General features: G+C 39.4%; 1 protein-coding gene and 1 non-coding gene across 4 annotated transcripts in view; one reads left to right on the forward strand and one right to left on the reverse strand.

The window, feature by feature from the left end:
- Positions 1 to 15,552, forward strand: part of KDM4C (lysine demethylase 4C) — a 518,173-nt gene that overhangs the window by 99,776 nt on the left and 402,845 nt on the right. The window lies entirely within an intron of this gene.
- Positions 12,356 to 12,462, reverse strand: LOC111763890 (U6 spliceosomal RNA). Its single transcript, XR_002796628.1, has one exon. It is a non-coding gene; the product is annotated as a U6 spliceosomal RNA (small nuclear RNA).

Below are 15,552 nucleotides of genomic sequence, written 5' to 3' on the forward strand. Positions count from 1 at the left end.
AACAAGGTTGGGAAATTTTCTACCATTATTTCTTCAAATATTCGTCTGTTCCTTTTCCCTTCTCTTCTCCTTCTGAGACACCCATAACAGGTATGTTTGCATGTCTCTTGCTATTGTTTAGTTCCTTGAGACCCTGTTCAATTTTTTCCATTCTTTTCTTCATAAGTTCTTTTGTTTGTTTGCTTTCAGAGGCCATTTCTTCAAGGTCACCAATCCTTTCTTTTGACTGCTCAAATGAGCTATTTTTTGATTCCAGTGTATTTTTAATTTCATTTATTGCACCTTTCATTCCCAGGAGATCTGCTATTTTTCTTTGTATGCTTTAAAATTCTCCTTTGTGCTCATCCAGTATCTTCTTAATAACCTTAATCTCTTTTGCCATCTCATTGAATTTATTAAGGAGATTTGTTTAAACATCTATGACTAGTTGTCTCAACTCCTTTATGTCATCTGGAGGCTTATCTTGTTCCTTTAACTGGGCCATAGCTTCCTGTTTCTTGGTGGGGATTGTAATTTTTTGTTGGTGTCTTCTTTTGGGTGCAGTTTCTCTCTTTAGTTTAGGTCTGTCTTTTCCTTTCTCCTTTGCTGTTTGTGTAGTAGAAGTCAAGGTCGTAGTTGTTCTGTAAGCTGTGGAGGCTCAAGCTGCCCTCATTGCCCCAGAGACCAACAAGGCTTCTCCCAACTTTCTCCTTTGACAGGGGTCATTCAGAGGCACAGTTGTATAATAATCCAAGCCGTGCAGGGCTTGACTGTCGTTGTCCAGAGACACTAATGAAGCTTCATGCCACTTTCTCCCCTGCCTGGGGCACATATGGATCTCCTGGTATGATCAGCAGTCTATGCTATGTGGGTCCAAAATGACTATATTTGCCCCTGTAGATTTCCGACTAATCAATCTGTGCCAGCTGAATGTACCTACAGTTATCTGGAGAGGCTGGTGCAGGGCCTGCCAGCTTCCTCCCTGCTAAAGGTAGGGTCGAAGCCTATGTTAGGGCTGCTGGTAGATCTGGGTGAAAGAAGCCAGTCCCTACCATCACTGTGATTTTCAGTCAGCCTGACCTCTTTCTGACTTGGACAGGTTCAAATGTTAGCTGTTCTTAGGGTTATACTTTAGCTAGCTGAATTTACTAATCAGTACCTGAAATTGGTGGCCAACTGTCTCTTCCTTAGCTGTTCTTGGGAAATGGGAGCTTCCAATTCCAGTCACAGAATTTCTCCTGAGGTGGCTTATGGTGCCAGAATAGGATGATCACCGGCCTTTGTGGCATGGCCTGTATTTTCCCGGAGAGGCTGGCACAGGTCCCCCTAGCTTCCTCCCTGCCAGAGGTGGGGCTGGGGCCTAGGCTAGAGCTGCAATCTGATCTTGATGGAAAGAAGCTGGGCCCTACCAGCACTGTGATTTTCAGCCTATCCCACATCCCTTCATGTCAGGGGCGGAGTTAAGATGGTGGCTACTGGCCTCTTTTTGCCTTGGACAGGTTCAAACTTTAGCTGTTTTTAGGATTATACTTTAGCTTGCTGAATTTACTAATCAGTAGTGGAAGCTGGTGTCCAACCACCTCTTCCAATTCCACCTGCAGTATAGCTCCCAAGGGACTTGTGCTGCCAATGGAGGACGGATACCCGTCTCTGTGTCATGGAGTGCTCTGCTAACGAATCTTCTCTGCACATGGCAGTCTCCTCCTTCCATTCTTTCAAGGGATATTGCAGGATGCTCTTCTGGTCTCCTGGAACCCCCAGATAGGTGCTCTAGGTAGCTCTGGGTGTAAACTAACTATCCTGTAGTGTGAGCTGACTCTAGGAGCTCCTTACTCTGTTGCCATCTTGCTGGTTGTCCATCTTAATTAATTTAAAAAAATTTATTTATTTATTTATTTTTCTCCCCTCCCCCCCCCACCCCACTTGTCTGTTCTCTGTGTCTGTTTTGCTGTGTCTTCTTTGTCCGCTTCTGTTGTTGTCAGCGGCACAGGAGTCTGTGTTTCTTTTCGTTGCGTCATCTTGTCGTGTCAGCTCTCCGTGTGTGCAGAGCCATTCCTGGGCAGGCTGCACTTTCTTTTGCTCTGGGTGGCTCTTGTTACGGGGTGCACTCCTTGCTTGTGGGGCTCCCCTACGCGGGGAACACCCCTGCGTGGCAGGGCACTCCTTGAGTGCATCAGCACTGCACATGGGCCAGCTCCACACAGGTCAAGGAGGCCCAGGGTTTGAACCGCAGACCTCCCATGTGGTAATCAGACGCCCTAACCACTGGGCCAAGTCCGCCGTCTTAATTAACTTTTAAGATATTGAAAGAGGATTTTCTTTTTTTTTGAGGGAGAACATTTAAAGTGGAAAAATTTATGTAACACTCGTGTCAGAAAGGAAGTATGGATTCACAGCTGCTTCTTCTAGAATCTGCATTAGAACTGGACCAATGTTTTTGCACCAAAATCACTTTTTTAGTCCTTTTTATTATAGCAAAGAACATGAAATAGTATGCCACAAAGGAAAATAAATTATTACAGACATGATGTAATACATAATAAAGCAGCGGTAGGAGAATGTTCATAATACAATGCTGAGCGAAGAAACCGAGACCACTGTGTGTAGATATGTCCCCAAGAACTTGAAATTCCCACACTAATTTCCAGTATTGTATTTAGTTTCTATCACATTGGGGGAGGTGGAAGAGCTGTTCTTACACACCAGCTACCTAGCATGGTCCCCTCTAAACATGTCACCATTTGAGGTTATTGGGACAGAGTTGGAACCGTGAATTCTCAAGTCTGATTCTAATTATCTTCTTTATAAATCTTATTCTTTTTTTAGGCACAAATATTAAAGATATCATTAAAATGATAACTGATACTTGTTTTCTCTTGGTTGTGGGTCTGTGAGTGAGTTTGATTTTTACAAATGTTATACCATGAGAAAATATAGTTTAATAATAAAAAAATATTGTTAATTTTACTTTTTCATTGAAGAAATAATGTTAAGCCTGTGTAAATGATCCAAAATTTTACATTATGAAAAATAAAATGAGATCATTGGAAATGCCTTAGGTTGTTTTTCTTCATGAAGAATGAACAGGAAGTGTCATGAGAGTGTGTTAGATCTCAAGTTACTTTAAGTGAGAAATAGAAACATTAAAAAAAAAATTTAGTTTCCTAGATGCTAAAACAAATACATACAATGAGTTTCTTAAACAATGAGAATCTATTGGCTCATGATTTTGAGGCTAGAAGTCCAAAATTGATGATTTTTCCCTCAAGACTGGCATTCTGGGAATGATGCCTGTGATCCTTGGCTTCTCTGTCACATGACAATGATCATGGCAGCATCTTCTCTATTCTCTTTGAAGTTCTGTTGACGTCCAGCTTTTCGCTTCTCCCTGTGACTTCTCTTTCCATACCAATTTCCTTTCCTTATGAGGACGTCACCCATATTGGATTAAGGCCCACTCTCTTTCAATTTGGGCACACTTTAACATCTTTACAGGTCCTATTTAGAAATGGTTCATACTCACAGGACCAGGGCTTGGGACTTGAACATGCCAATTTCACAATCATCTGTGGGGAAAATGATTCAATCCCCAAATGAAGCAATGCAGAAAAGCAAACGACTAGGAAAGATACAGTCCTTTCGATGACTTTGGAGGATCTGATGTGTTCTTTATCTAAATTGTTTTTTTCCTGGGATTAGTGGTCAGAAAAAGGGCCCAAATCCAGCTCCTTCTTTGGTACAATTCAAATGCTAAGTGGTTGGGAAGCGGATTTGGCTCAACTGATAGAGTGTCTGCCTACCATATGGGAGGTCCAGGGCTCAAACCCAGGGCCTCCTGACCATGTGGTGAGCTGGCCCATGCGCAGTACTGATGGAGTGCAAGGAGTGCCCTACCACGCAGGGGTGTCCGCTCGAGGTCATATGCTTTACAACCTCATTTCTTCTTATAGTTGCATAATATTTCACTGTGTGAAGAGAACAATTTTTTTTATCTGGATACATTGTTCTTTGAATTAAGTGAGATTCTCTTAGTAAAGAAGGAGAAAATACGTGCTTGCTAAGTACCTAGGCAGCTAGTAGTCTTTGCTACAAAGTGTATTATAAGACACAGTGATTTTGAAATGCTGTGTGATATACCATAGTCTAATACAATTGAAAGAACCGAATGACACAAGGGACTTAATAGTCTAGAAAATATGAATATAGTAGTAAAGATTATGTGTGTTTTCAATTTTCTAGGTGTAAAAATGACTTGTCAGAGTTTGTGTTTCACACTTTATTGTTTTATGAAGTGTTGAGATAGTATCCAGTGGTTCAGTTCCACTTTAGGATTTTCCCCAAGGTAAGATGTGAGATGTGTAAAATGAAGTTAATGCAAATATTTCCATGATTATTACTATTTTTTTCATTGAAAGTATGTCTTTGAATAGATCCCTGAGTGCTGCACTTGGCCAAAACCAGTATTTCTAAATCTTCTTGCCAGGTAGTCCTTAAAAAAATAGAAAATGAAAACATAATCACCAAATTCCAGCTCTCCTTTCTAGTTTCTGCTTCCTTGATTATGTAAAAGTATGTAGTTCACAGTTACTTTCTGACTCATTGGTTGGCCCTATGCCTTCAGAACAGTAGAAAGAGTTGTGAGTGAGACCTTCTCATCCTCAGGCTTGAATCTTAGCTTCACTGTTCTGAGCTGTGAGATCTTGGGCAAGTTATCTGACTTCTCTTTGCTTTAATTCCCTCCCATTTATTAAAAAGGAGAGGTAGGGAAGTGGATTTGGCTCAACTGATAGAGTGTCTGCCTACCACATGGGAGGTCCAGGGTTCAACCCAAGGCCATCTGACCTGTGTGGTGAGCTGGCCCATGCTCAGTGCTGATGTGCGCAAGGAGTGCCTTGCCATGCAGGGGCGTCCCCCATGTGGGCAAGCCCCACATACAAGGAGTGTGCTCTGCTAGAAGAGCTGCCCTGCGTGGAAAAAAGCACAGCCTGCCCAGGAGTGGCGCCTCACACGTGTAGAGCTGACGCAGCAAGGTGATGCAACAAAAAGAGACACAGACTCCTGGTGCTACTGACAAGAATGAAAGAAGACACAGAAGAACACACAGTGAATGGACATAGAGAGCTGACAATGGGGGGGGAGGGGAGAGAAATAAAAGATTTTTAAACAAATCTTTAAATAAAAGGAGAGGTAATAGATCATAGGATAAAATGGCAAGATAAAAAGAGATGACAGAGGTAAAACACTTATTGTAAGTCCTACTTCATAGTACATACTGAATAAATGTTAGCTGCTACTGGGGGCAATGTTAATCCAAAACAAAACAAGAAAACCTCAGATGCTATAATGAGATATTCAGCAGCTGATTCTGATCTAGAAAATTATGAAGAATTCCATTCTGTAATATCATTGTAAATATTATTTCACCTTCTACCATCTGTCAAAGCCTGTTAGAGCTATGAAAGATGTTTATTTAGGGGGTACTGCTGGAGAAAATGTCCCTGCTGTTTTCAAGAAATAAACCACCATCTTCTTGTCAGTAAGGTTGTGTCCTGTGAGATGTCAGCACAGAAACTGTGTCCTTTGGAGAGAATCAGAAGATCATCTTGTTTGCATGATATCCCCTTTTGTTATATTTTTGAAATGTAGTTTGTGATAGTGTACCTATTTAGGCTTTAAAAAAAAATATCTGATTGCATCATTGTCTTTTTAGTTCATTGTGTCGCAATGTGGGGGCCCGTACCTCTCCACACTGCACAGGTCTGGGATGCCTTTTTTCTTTTTCTTTTTTACCAGGAGGTCCCAGAGATCGAACCTGGGTCCTCCATATGGTAAGTAGGAGCTCAATTGCTTGAGTCACAGCCACTTCCCATTTTAGGTTTTATTTATTTTTTATTTTTTTAAAGATTTATTTTATTTATTTCTCTCCCCTTCCCACCTGCCCTGCCCCGCCCCAGTTGTCTGTTCTCTGTGTCCATTTGCTGCGTGTTCTTCTTTTTGTTCGCTGTTGTTGTTGTCAGTGGCACGGGAATCTGTGTTTCTTTTTGTTGCGTCATCTTGCTGCGTCAGCTCTCCGTGTATGCAGTGCTATTCCTGGGCAGGCTGTGGTTTCTTTCGCGCTGGACAGCTCTCCTTATGGGGTGCACTCCTTGTGCGTGGGGCTCCCCTCTGTGGGGACACCCCTGTGTGGCAGGGCACTCCTTGCGCGCATCAGCACTGCACATGGGCCAGCTACACACGGGTCAAGGAGGCCTGCGATTTGAACTGCGGACCTCCCATGTGGTAGGTGGATGCCCTATCCATTGGGCCAAGTCTGGTTCCCTAAAATTGACATCTTAACAATATTTAGTTTTCTAATCCATGAAATGTCCAGAATGTCCTTCCGTTTATTTAGATCTTCTTTAATTTCTTTTAGCAATATTTTGTAGTTTTCTGTGTACAAGTCTTTTACATCCTTGAGTATATTTAGTCCTAGATATTTGATTCTTTTAGTTGCTATTGTAAATGGAATTTTTTCCTTCTCAAAGTCTTATTTAAAATGTGGAAAGAACTGTCTTTTCAGTTATTGAAAGGTTCAATTTTCTTTTTTTCCTGGAGAGAAGACTACACTTTACAATGTGATATAGGTTGAATTTTTGAATCTTTAAAGATGAAACAGACTTTATTTTCCTTACCGATGTTTATTGCCTTTGAAACTTCAAAAACTTGAAAGAACCTATAAATTAACGGCAGTACTTTACATCAGCTTGGCTTTTAAGTTCCCCCACACATTAGTGAAGATTGGGTGGATGGTCTTTTTGTTTGGATCAGAGTACTCTAGCAGGTGATGGCTGGGCTGTGATAAAGGCCATTGAAGGGAATATTAAGAGCCAGATGAGAAAAAACAACTTTGTCTTCTTGAAAGTATTTTAAAAAATTCTGCAAAGTAATATGGTAATAAGAAACATCATGCTACAATGAAATGATAAAAATTAGACTAGAATCAGTATTTGTGAAGAATTTGGTTTCAAATAATTATGATTTGCTAGACTCCTAATATGTTTGCTACTGAAGAGACTGCTCTGTTCTAAGTTTCAAATATGGAGGTCTAAGTCACTGGTCATCTTAATTCCATTTGCAAAATTAGGAGATTTGATTTTCATCTTCCTCATGTGGGGATTATTCCTGTGCATTGGAAAACCCGGCATTAATAAGAAAATTAACAAGTACCTACAGAAATTCAAGACTCAGTACTAGATTTTTGGTAGAGGTAGGATATAAATAAAATGTTATTGTTCTTTTCACAGAAGCTTATTTACTATATTTTTCCAGATATTTTTGTATACATTATCTCATTTCATCTTTTCAAATTTCCAATGCGAGATGCAAGTCATGTTACTGGATTCAAGAGCTGTTCCCAGTCCTGCTATTTCTACACTTTGAGAAAAGCATTTAAATAAGTGTAGTTGTGTCAGCTCCTGTAAAGACAGAGCATAACATCTAAGTATAACTCAGCAATGACTTTTTTTTTTAAAGTACCAGGGCTGGGGATTGAGCCTGGGACCTCAAGTGGGAAGCTGGCGTTCAACCACCAAGTCACATTGGTTCCCCGTGTTGGTTTTTTGCTTGTTTGCTTGTTTTATTTTTGTTCTTTGGAAGGCACTGGAAATTGAACTCGGAACCTCCCATGTGGGACGCAGACACTCAACCACTTGAGCCACATCCGCTCCCCTCAGCAATGACATTTTTGTGGTGGAAGAAATATTGGAAGCTGGCTCATCTATGTACTGTTGTTTTTTTTCATTTTAATAATTTTTTAAATTAGAAAAGTTGTAGCGTTACAGAAGAATCATCCAGAAAATAGAGTTCCCATATACCAATCACCATATACCTACCCCACGGCTCTCCCTGTTATTTGCTTTGCGTTCATGTGATACCTTTGCCACAGCTGATGAAAGAATATTATTATAATTGTGCTAGTAACTACATTAGGGACTAAAATATATATTTTTTTGATTAGGAAAGTTGTAGGTTTACAGAAAAATTATGCGTAAAATACAAAGTTCTCATATTCCACCCAATTATTAACACCTTGCATTAGTGTGGTACCTTTGTTACAATGTTGTAAATGTTGAATGAAAGAACGCTTTTATGATTATAGTATTATCTATAGTGCATCATTTACAATAGTGTTTACTATTTGTGTTATACAGTCCTACTTTTAAAAATATTTTATTCCAATAACATATACAACTTACTATTCCCCTTTAACCACATTCATATATATAATTCAGTGTTGTTAATGATGTTCACACTATTGTGTTGCCATCATCACCATTCATTACCAAACCCTTATGATCAACCAAAATAGAAACTCTGTACAATTTAAGCATTAACTACTCATTCCCTATCCCTACCCTGTCCATTGAAACCTGTACTCTCTGACCTCACTGATATGAAATAATTAGAAATAATTATGTATACTTTTTGATGACCTCATTTGAACCAGGATAGATTTGGGAACTTAAGAATCTTTAATAAGTTCTTTTCAGTATTTTCTCAGATGTGTTAGAACATCTAGGTGATGAAACTTTATCCTTTTTATATTTGGATTTTCTCATCCCATATTTCCCCTGTTGAATTCATGCATTTCAGAAATTTTTGTTGGTCATTGTGAGCCCGCTTAGAACTTGGGTGTGTGGCACTGAATTCAGGAGGGTGATTTGGGGCTCAGAGCTTTGAAAATGTATCACTTGGAGATAATAGTGACTTATTAAGGATGATAGCAAGAGATGGGAGGAAAAGAAGTATGTAGGTTGGATGCTGAAGCTGTACAAGATGGAATATAGACTGAGGGCAATGAAGATGTGGAAAGCCTTAAGTAAGAGTGTGGCAGATTAATGGTTTAGAATAAGGGGAACAAGGGGCACATAGACTATTATACTCCTGTTTGAAAGTAAAAGTACTATCAGTAATAATTATAAGTGGCAATTTATCAGTTGTTTTTGAATGGCCAGCAGGCATCTAAGTGCAATGATGAGAAAGTAGCCCCCAGGACATGTAAAAAGGGAGTGAAGAACGATCATGACTGTGAGATGTGAAATAGATTTGAGTCTTCAGGTGTAAGGTCACACAGGGTTTCTTGCACATTTTCTCTGACTGTTAATATTGTAATGATTCCCTGTATTTACAGGAAAGAAACAATTTTAACTATTTTATTTTGTGGCCAAAGCAGAATGCATTGGTCAGGTTTGCCTTGGTGTATCTCAAACAGTTGTCACCTATGGACTTCAGCAACTGGCTAAACTCTAACACAGCTTTCTATAGCTTCCTTGCCACTTTGGTCTGACCCTAGCTCCTGCTTCACAGGGCTGTTTATTTAAATCCTGTGTGCTAGATCCACTTATTCTGGTGTCATTTACTCAGGTGTATAATTACTCAAGCCTTTCCATTTGCACAATCTCATTTCATGCTGTGCTCTTTGGAACCTGATTCTGACAACCCTCTTTGAGGTGGGGTGGACTCTGGACCTCCAAGGCATACCACGTAGAGAAGCTGTGGTTCTGAAACCTCTCCCACCTTTTAAAAATAAAAAATTAGTTTCAAAGGCAATTTCTCAAGGATGTCCTCTGAGATAGGCAAGTCTGAATTAGCATCCCATTTCTTCTGCAAGATTATGCTTTTTGATAGATTCTAGACCTTTTCTGTGGTTCTTTCATGGTGACCACAGTCCTGTCATGGCCATTGAGAAACCATAAGATCCCCATCATTGGTGAATGGTAGAGCCAGCATTTGAATGGAGAACATTTTGACTCCAGTACATCATGCTGCTCTTATGATGTTCTATTGTTCTTTGAGGTTGAAATTCTTCCTTTTGTTTCACTTCTTGCTGGATAAGGAGAGAAAGATTATCTTTGTTAAATGTAATTTTTAAAAAAGGATTTATTTCTCCCTGCCCCCCTGTTGTTTGCACTTGCTGTGTCTGTTAGTCTTCTTCTTTCTTTTGTATGAACTGGGAACTGAACCTGGGACCTCTGATGTGGGAGGGAGGTGCCCAATTGCTTGAGTCACTTTGTTCTCTGTTTTCTTGTGTCTCTCATATTTTTTCTTCCTGTCTCTTGTTGTATCATCTTGTTGCATCAGCTTGCTATGCCTGCCTGTAGCATCAGCTCACTTTCTTGCTTGTCCTCCTGGGAACCTCCACTCTCTGCTTTTGTTATGTCTCTCATTATACTTTTCTTCTTGTGTCTCTTAGCATATCATCTTAATGTGTCAGCTTGACGCACTTGCCCATTGCACCAGCCTTCTTTTGGAGGCCCTGGAAATCGAATCATGGACCTCCCATGTGGTAGGCAGGCACTCAATTGCTAGAGCCACATCGGCTTCCCAAATGTGATTTTCCTTTTTTTTTTTTTTTTAAAGATGTATTTATTTATTTTTCTCCTCTTCCCTCCCCGCCTCTGCTCTCTGTGTCCACTTGCTGTGTGTTCTTCTGTGTCTGTTTGCACCCTTGGTGGCACCGGGAAACTGTGTCTCTTTTTTTGTTGCATCATATTGCTGCGTCAGCTCTCTGTGTGTGCAGTGCCACTCCTGGGCATGCTGCGCTTTTCTCACACGGGGTGGCTCTCCTTGCAGGGTGCACTCCTTGCGTGTGGGGTTCCCCTATGTGGGGGTACCCCCTGCATGGCACGGCACTCCTTGCACTTGGCAGCTCTGCGTGTGGGCCAGCTCACCACATGGGTCAGGAGGCCCTGGGGATTGAACCCTGGACCCACCCATATGGTAGGTGGACACTCTTTCAGTTGAGCCATGTCCACTTTCCCCAAATGTGATTTCATAATTTACTTATTGTTTGTCTTAAAAGAGACTCTTTCTGGTCTTTAATGGAAATGGCTTCTCTTGCTTTAATTTAAATTTAAATTTAACTCCTCAGTGTTGAATAACAGTGGTGACAGAGGAAATTCTTGTCTTGTTCCTGATCTTAGAGGGAAAGCTTTCAACCTTTCCCCATTGAGTACGATGTTGGCTGTGGGTTTTGCATATATGCCTTTTATCATATTGAGTTTTCCTTCTATTCCTATCTTTTAAACTTTTATCAAGAAAGGATGCTGGATTTTGTCAAATGCCTTTTCTGTATCAATTGAGGTGATCATGTGTTTTTTCTCCGTTCAGTTTGTTAATGTAGTTTATTACATTGATTGGTTTTCTCATGTTGAACCAGCTTTGCGTACCAGGAATAAATCCCACTTGGTTGTGATGTGTAAGTCTTTTGATAAGCTGTTGGACTCAATTTGCAAGTATTTTGTTGAAAATTTTTACATGTATGTTAATTAGAGAGATTGGTCTGTAATTTTCTTTTTTTTTAGTGTCTTTATTTGCATTTGGTATTAGGGTTATGTTGGCTTCATAAAATGTTCTGTCATTTTCCCTCCTTTTCAGTTTTTTGGAAGAGTTTAAACAGGATTGGTGTTAATTCTATTAGAAATGCTTGATAGAATTAATCTGTGAAGCCATCTGGTCTTGGACTTTTTTTTGTTGGGAGATTTTTGATGACAGATTCAATCTCTTAAAATGCGATTGGTTTGTTACGTTCTTGTATATCTTGTAATGTCAGTGTAGATGGTTTGTGTATTTCTAGGAATTTGTCCCTTTCATGTAGGTCAGGGTTCTGAAGAAGGGGTCCGTGAGCTTGAATTGAAATAAAAAAAAAAATTCTTGTGGGCTGTGTTGGTGCAGATGTGATATAGTCATTAAATAATACATAGTATAGTGTGGCCTTAGTAAGAGGTTCATGACTTTCACCTGATTGGCAAAAGGACAAAAAAGGTTACCTCTGATCTAAGTTGTCTAGGTTGTTGGCTTACAGTTTCTTATAATATTCTCTTATGATCTTGTTTATTTCTGTGGGATCAGCTGTAACTTTGCCTCTCTCATTTCTAATTTTATTTATTTACATCTTCTCTTTTTTTTTCTTTGTTATTGTAGCTAAGAGTTTGCCAATTTTATTGCTCTTTTCAAAGAATGAGCTCTTGGTTTTTAAAATTTTCTCTATTGTCTTTTGTTCTCGATTTCATTTATTTCTGCTCAATCTTTATTATTTCTTTCATTCTGCTTGCCTTAGGAATGGTTTGCTGTTCTTTTTCTAGTTTTTGTAGGTGTTCAGTTAGATCTTTGAGGTTTGCTTTTTCTTTTTTTATATAGGCGTTTAGGACTATAAATTTCCCTTTTAGTACTTTTGCTGTATCCCATAAGTTTTTTTTTTAACACTTTTTTTTCCTTTTTATTGATTTATAAGATCTTTTTTATATTAGGGACATTGACTTTCTCTGCCGTGTGTGTATTTATTTCTTTTTTCTTTTTTTTTAAAATTAAAGTTAGTAGATCACAAGGAATGTTACATAAAAATATGGAATGCTTCATGAATTTGCATGTCATCCTTGCGCAGGGGCCATGCTAATCTTCTCTGTATTGTTCTAATTTTAGTATATGTGCTGCCGAAGCGAGCACTCCCGTAAGTTTTGATGCTGTGTTCTTGTTTGCATTCGTCTCAGTATATTTACTGATTTCACTTATACTTTCTTCTTTGACCAACTGATTATTTAGGAGTGTGTTTTCAGCCTCCATACATTTGTGAATTTACCTCTTTCCTGTCTTTTATTGATTTCTAGTTTCATTCCATTATGATCTGAGAAGGTACTTTGTATAATTTCAGTCTTTTTATATTTATGAAGAACTGCATTGTAACCTAACATGTGGTCTATCCTGGAGAAAGATCCATGAGCACTTGAGAAGAATGTATAACCTGCTGTTTGGGTGCAATGTTCTATATGTCTGCTGGTTCTAGCTCATTTATCATTTGTTCAAGTTCTCCGTTTCCTTGTTGATCTTCTGTCCAGTTGTTTTATCTAATGCTGTGAGTGGTATGTTGAAGTCTCTAAGTATTCTTTAAGATGCCTGTTTCTCCCTTCAGCTTTGCCATAGTTTGCCTCATGTGTTTTGGCACATCCTGGTGTTAGATGCATAGATATTTATGACTGTTATTTCTTCCAGGTGGAGTGTCCCTTTTATTAATATATAATGTCCTTCTCTATCTCTTATAACTTTTTTGCACTTAAAGTCTGTTTTGTCCAATATTGGTATAGCTATCTCTGCTCTTTTTTAGTTACTGTTTGTGGGAAGTATCTTTTTCCAACCTTTCAGGCAGTTTATATCCCTGGGTTTTAAGGTGAGTCTCTTGTAAGCAGCATATGGATAGCTTATGTTTTTTTTTTTTAACCCATTATGCCAGTCTATATCTTGATTGGGGAGTTTAACCCATTCACATTCAATGATATTACTGTAAATACATTATGTACTTCCACCATTTTATTTTTGGTTTTCAAATGTCTTATCTTATTTTCATCTGCCTTTTTACTCTTTTAGTTATCCTGCTATTCTTTCTTCCGTACTCTCCTCCAAGCTTCTCTCTTCTGTCTCTTTCTTTCAGACTCTAAGGCTTCCTTTAATATTTACTACAAAAGTGGATTCTTTTTTATGAACTCCCTTAGTTTCTGGTTTTTGTTTTTTTTTTTGGTAAGTATTTTAAACTCACCTTTATATTTGAAGAACAATTTTTGTTGGATAAAGAATTCTTAGCTGGCAGGTTTTTCTAATTGTATTATATACTGTCTTCTTGCCTGCATGGTTTTTAATGAGAAATCCACACTGAGTCTTACTGGGAGTCCCTTGTGTGTGATGTTTTGCTTCTCCTTTGCTGCTTTCAGAATTTTCTCTTTATCTTTGACGTTTGACATTCTGAGTAGTATGTGTTTGAAGTAAGTCTATTTGCATTTATTCTTATTGGGGTATGTGGTGCTTCCTGAACATGTAAGTTCATTTCTTTCGTGAGGGTTGGAAAATTTTCAGCTATTATTTTCTCAAATACTCTTTCTGCCCCTTTTCCCTTCTCTTCTCGTTCTGGAACGCCCATGATATGCATGTTGTCTCATTTCATGTTGTCATTCAACTCCTTGAGCCCCTGCTCAATTTTTTTCCATTCTTTTCACCCTTCTCTTACAGCCTTTCTGTCTTCTGTGCTTTCTCTGTCTTTTTGAGTCTGTTGTTATATGCCTCTTACTTTTTTTTTGTTGTTGTTGATTGGAAGATTGTACCTGGGACCTTGAATGTGGGAATCTGACACTCAACCACTGTACTGGAACTGACTTCCCAGAAGATATGGCACTTTTTTTAAAAAAAGGATGTACTGGGGATTGAACCCAGGATTTTGTATGTGGGAGGCAGGTGCTCAACCACTGAACTACATCCACTCCATCTGATGTGCTTTTTTCTCACCTATCATCTTTTATTCCCATGATCTCTGTTACTTTTCAGACTTTCAAATTCTTCTTTGTGCTCACTTAGTTTCTTGACGTCTTCTATTTTTAGACATATTGTCTTCCAATTCATTAATTTGAATATGAAAATTTTTATGTAGCTCATTGTTTAGTTGTCTCAATCCTTTCTGTTTTCTGGGGATTTGATATATTATTTCCTTGGGCCATCTCTCCCATTTCCTTACTATGGCTTGTAATTTTTTGCTTAACTCTCATTTCCCATGAACCGCAAGAATATATATTAACACACAATAATATAGTGTGCATTGATTAAGATGATGCATACTATGCATCTGATTAAGATGATGAGTTTAGTCAGATGTTCGATTTCTCTCTATTGTGGGGCTATAGTGGCTGTAGTATAACACAGATATATATATCTGTGTTACTGCTGTTTTTTGATTCTTGGTTCATCCTCTTCCAGGACTTTAGGATTGTCCCTGTTAGTTGCTCAAATCTGGACCCTGGTCCAGTAATGGGTTGCAGACCTGTTTCCTAAGGGCCTTGGGGATAGAGGCTGTAAAGGCCTGAAAAAGCCTCTCATTTACTTTTTATCTATCTATCTATTTATTTATTCCTCCTCTTGTGGCTTGCTTGCTGTCTGCTCTCTGTGTCCATTTGCTGCATGTTCTTCTTTGTCTGCTTGTCTCCCTTTGTTGTGTCATCTTGCTGTGCCAGCTCTCTGTGGGCATGGGTTGTCAGCTCTCTGTGGGCACGGCCAGCTTGCCTTCACAAGGGGTCCCCAGGACGTGAACTCAGGGCCTCCCATAAGGTAGACTGGAGCCCAGTCGATTGAACTACAGCAGCTTCCCCTCATTTACTTTTAATTTCCTCGTGTGCACTTCTTTGGTCCACCAGTAGATGATGCTCTTTGGCAGCCCTCTCATTTGAATGCCTGGTCTGAGTGTGTTTGCTGCAACTTGATCTGGATCAGTGTAATAGAGGATCCTGCCTGAAGGCAAAGAGCCTCATAATTCAAACTTTCTTTGAGGTAGTTCTCCAATCTTTGCTGACGGTCACCTCCCTTTTTCTGGGTTGGAAATCATTCAACTCACCTCTGCGTTCTCAACAACCAGTCCAGGTCATTAGAGAGGGAGATTGAGAAGGGTCAGATCTCTTTAGTCCCATTCTGACTGCTAAGGCAAACAGTGGTACAGCCCCACTGGCCTGGAAGGGTTTGTGGGACACAGCAGATCAAATTTGTGGTTCAAAAGCAGGGTCAGCC

The sequence above is a fragment of the Dasypus novemcinctus genome, chromosome 8 (assembly GCF_030445035.2).
Source record: "Dasypus novemcinctus isolate mDasNov1 chromosome 8, mDasNov1.1.hap2, whole genome shotgun sequence".
Classification (NCBI taxonomy): Eukaryota; Metazoa; Chordata; class Mammalia; order Cingulata; family Dasypodidae; genus Dasypus; species Dasypus novemcinctus.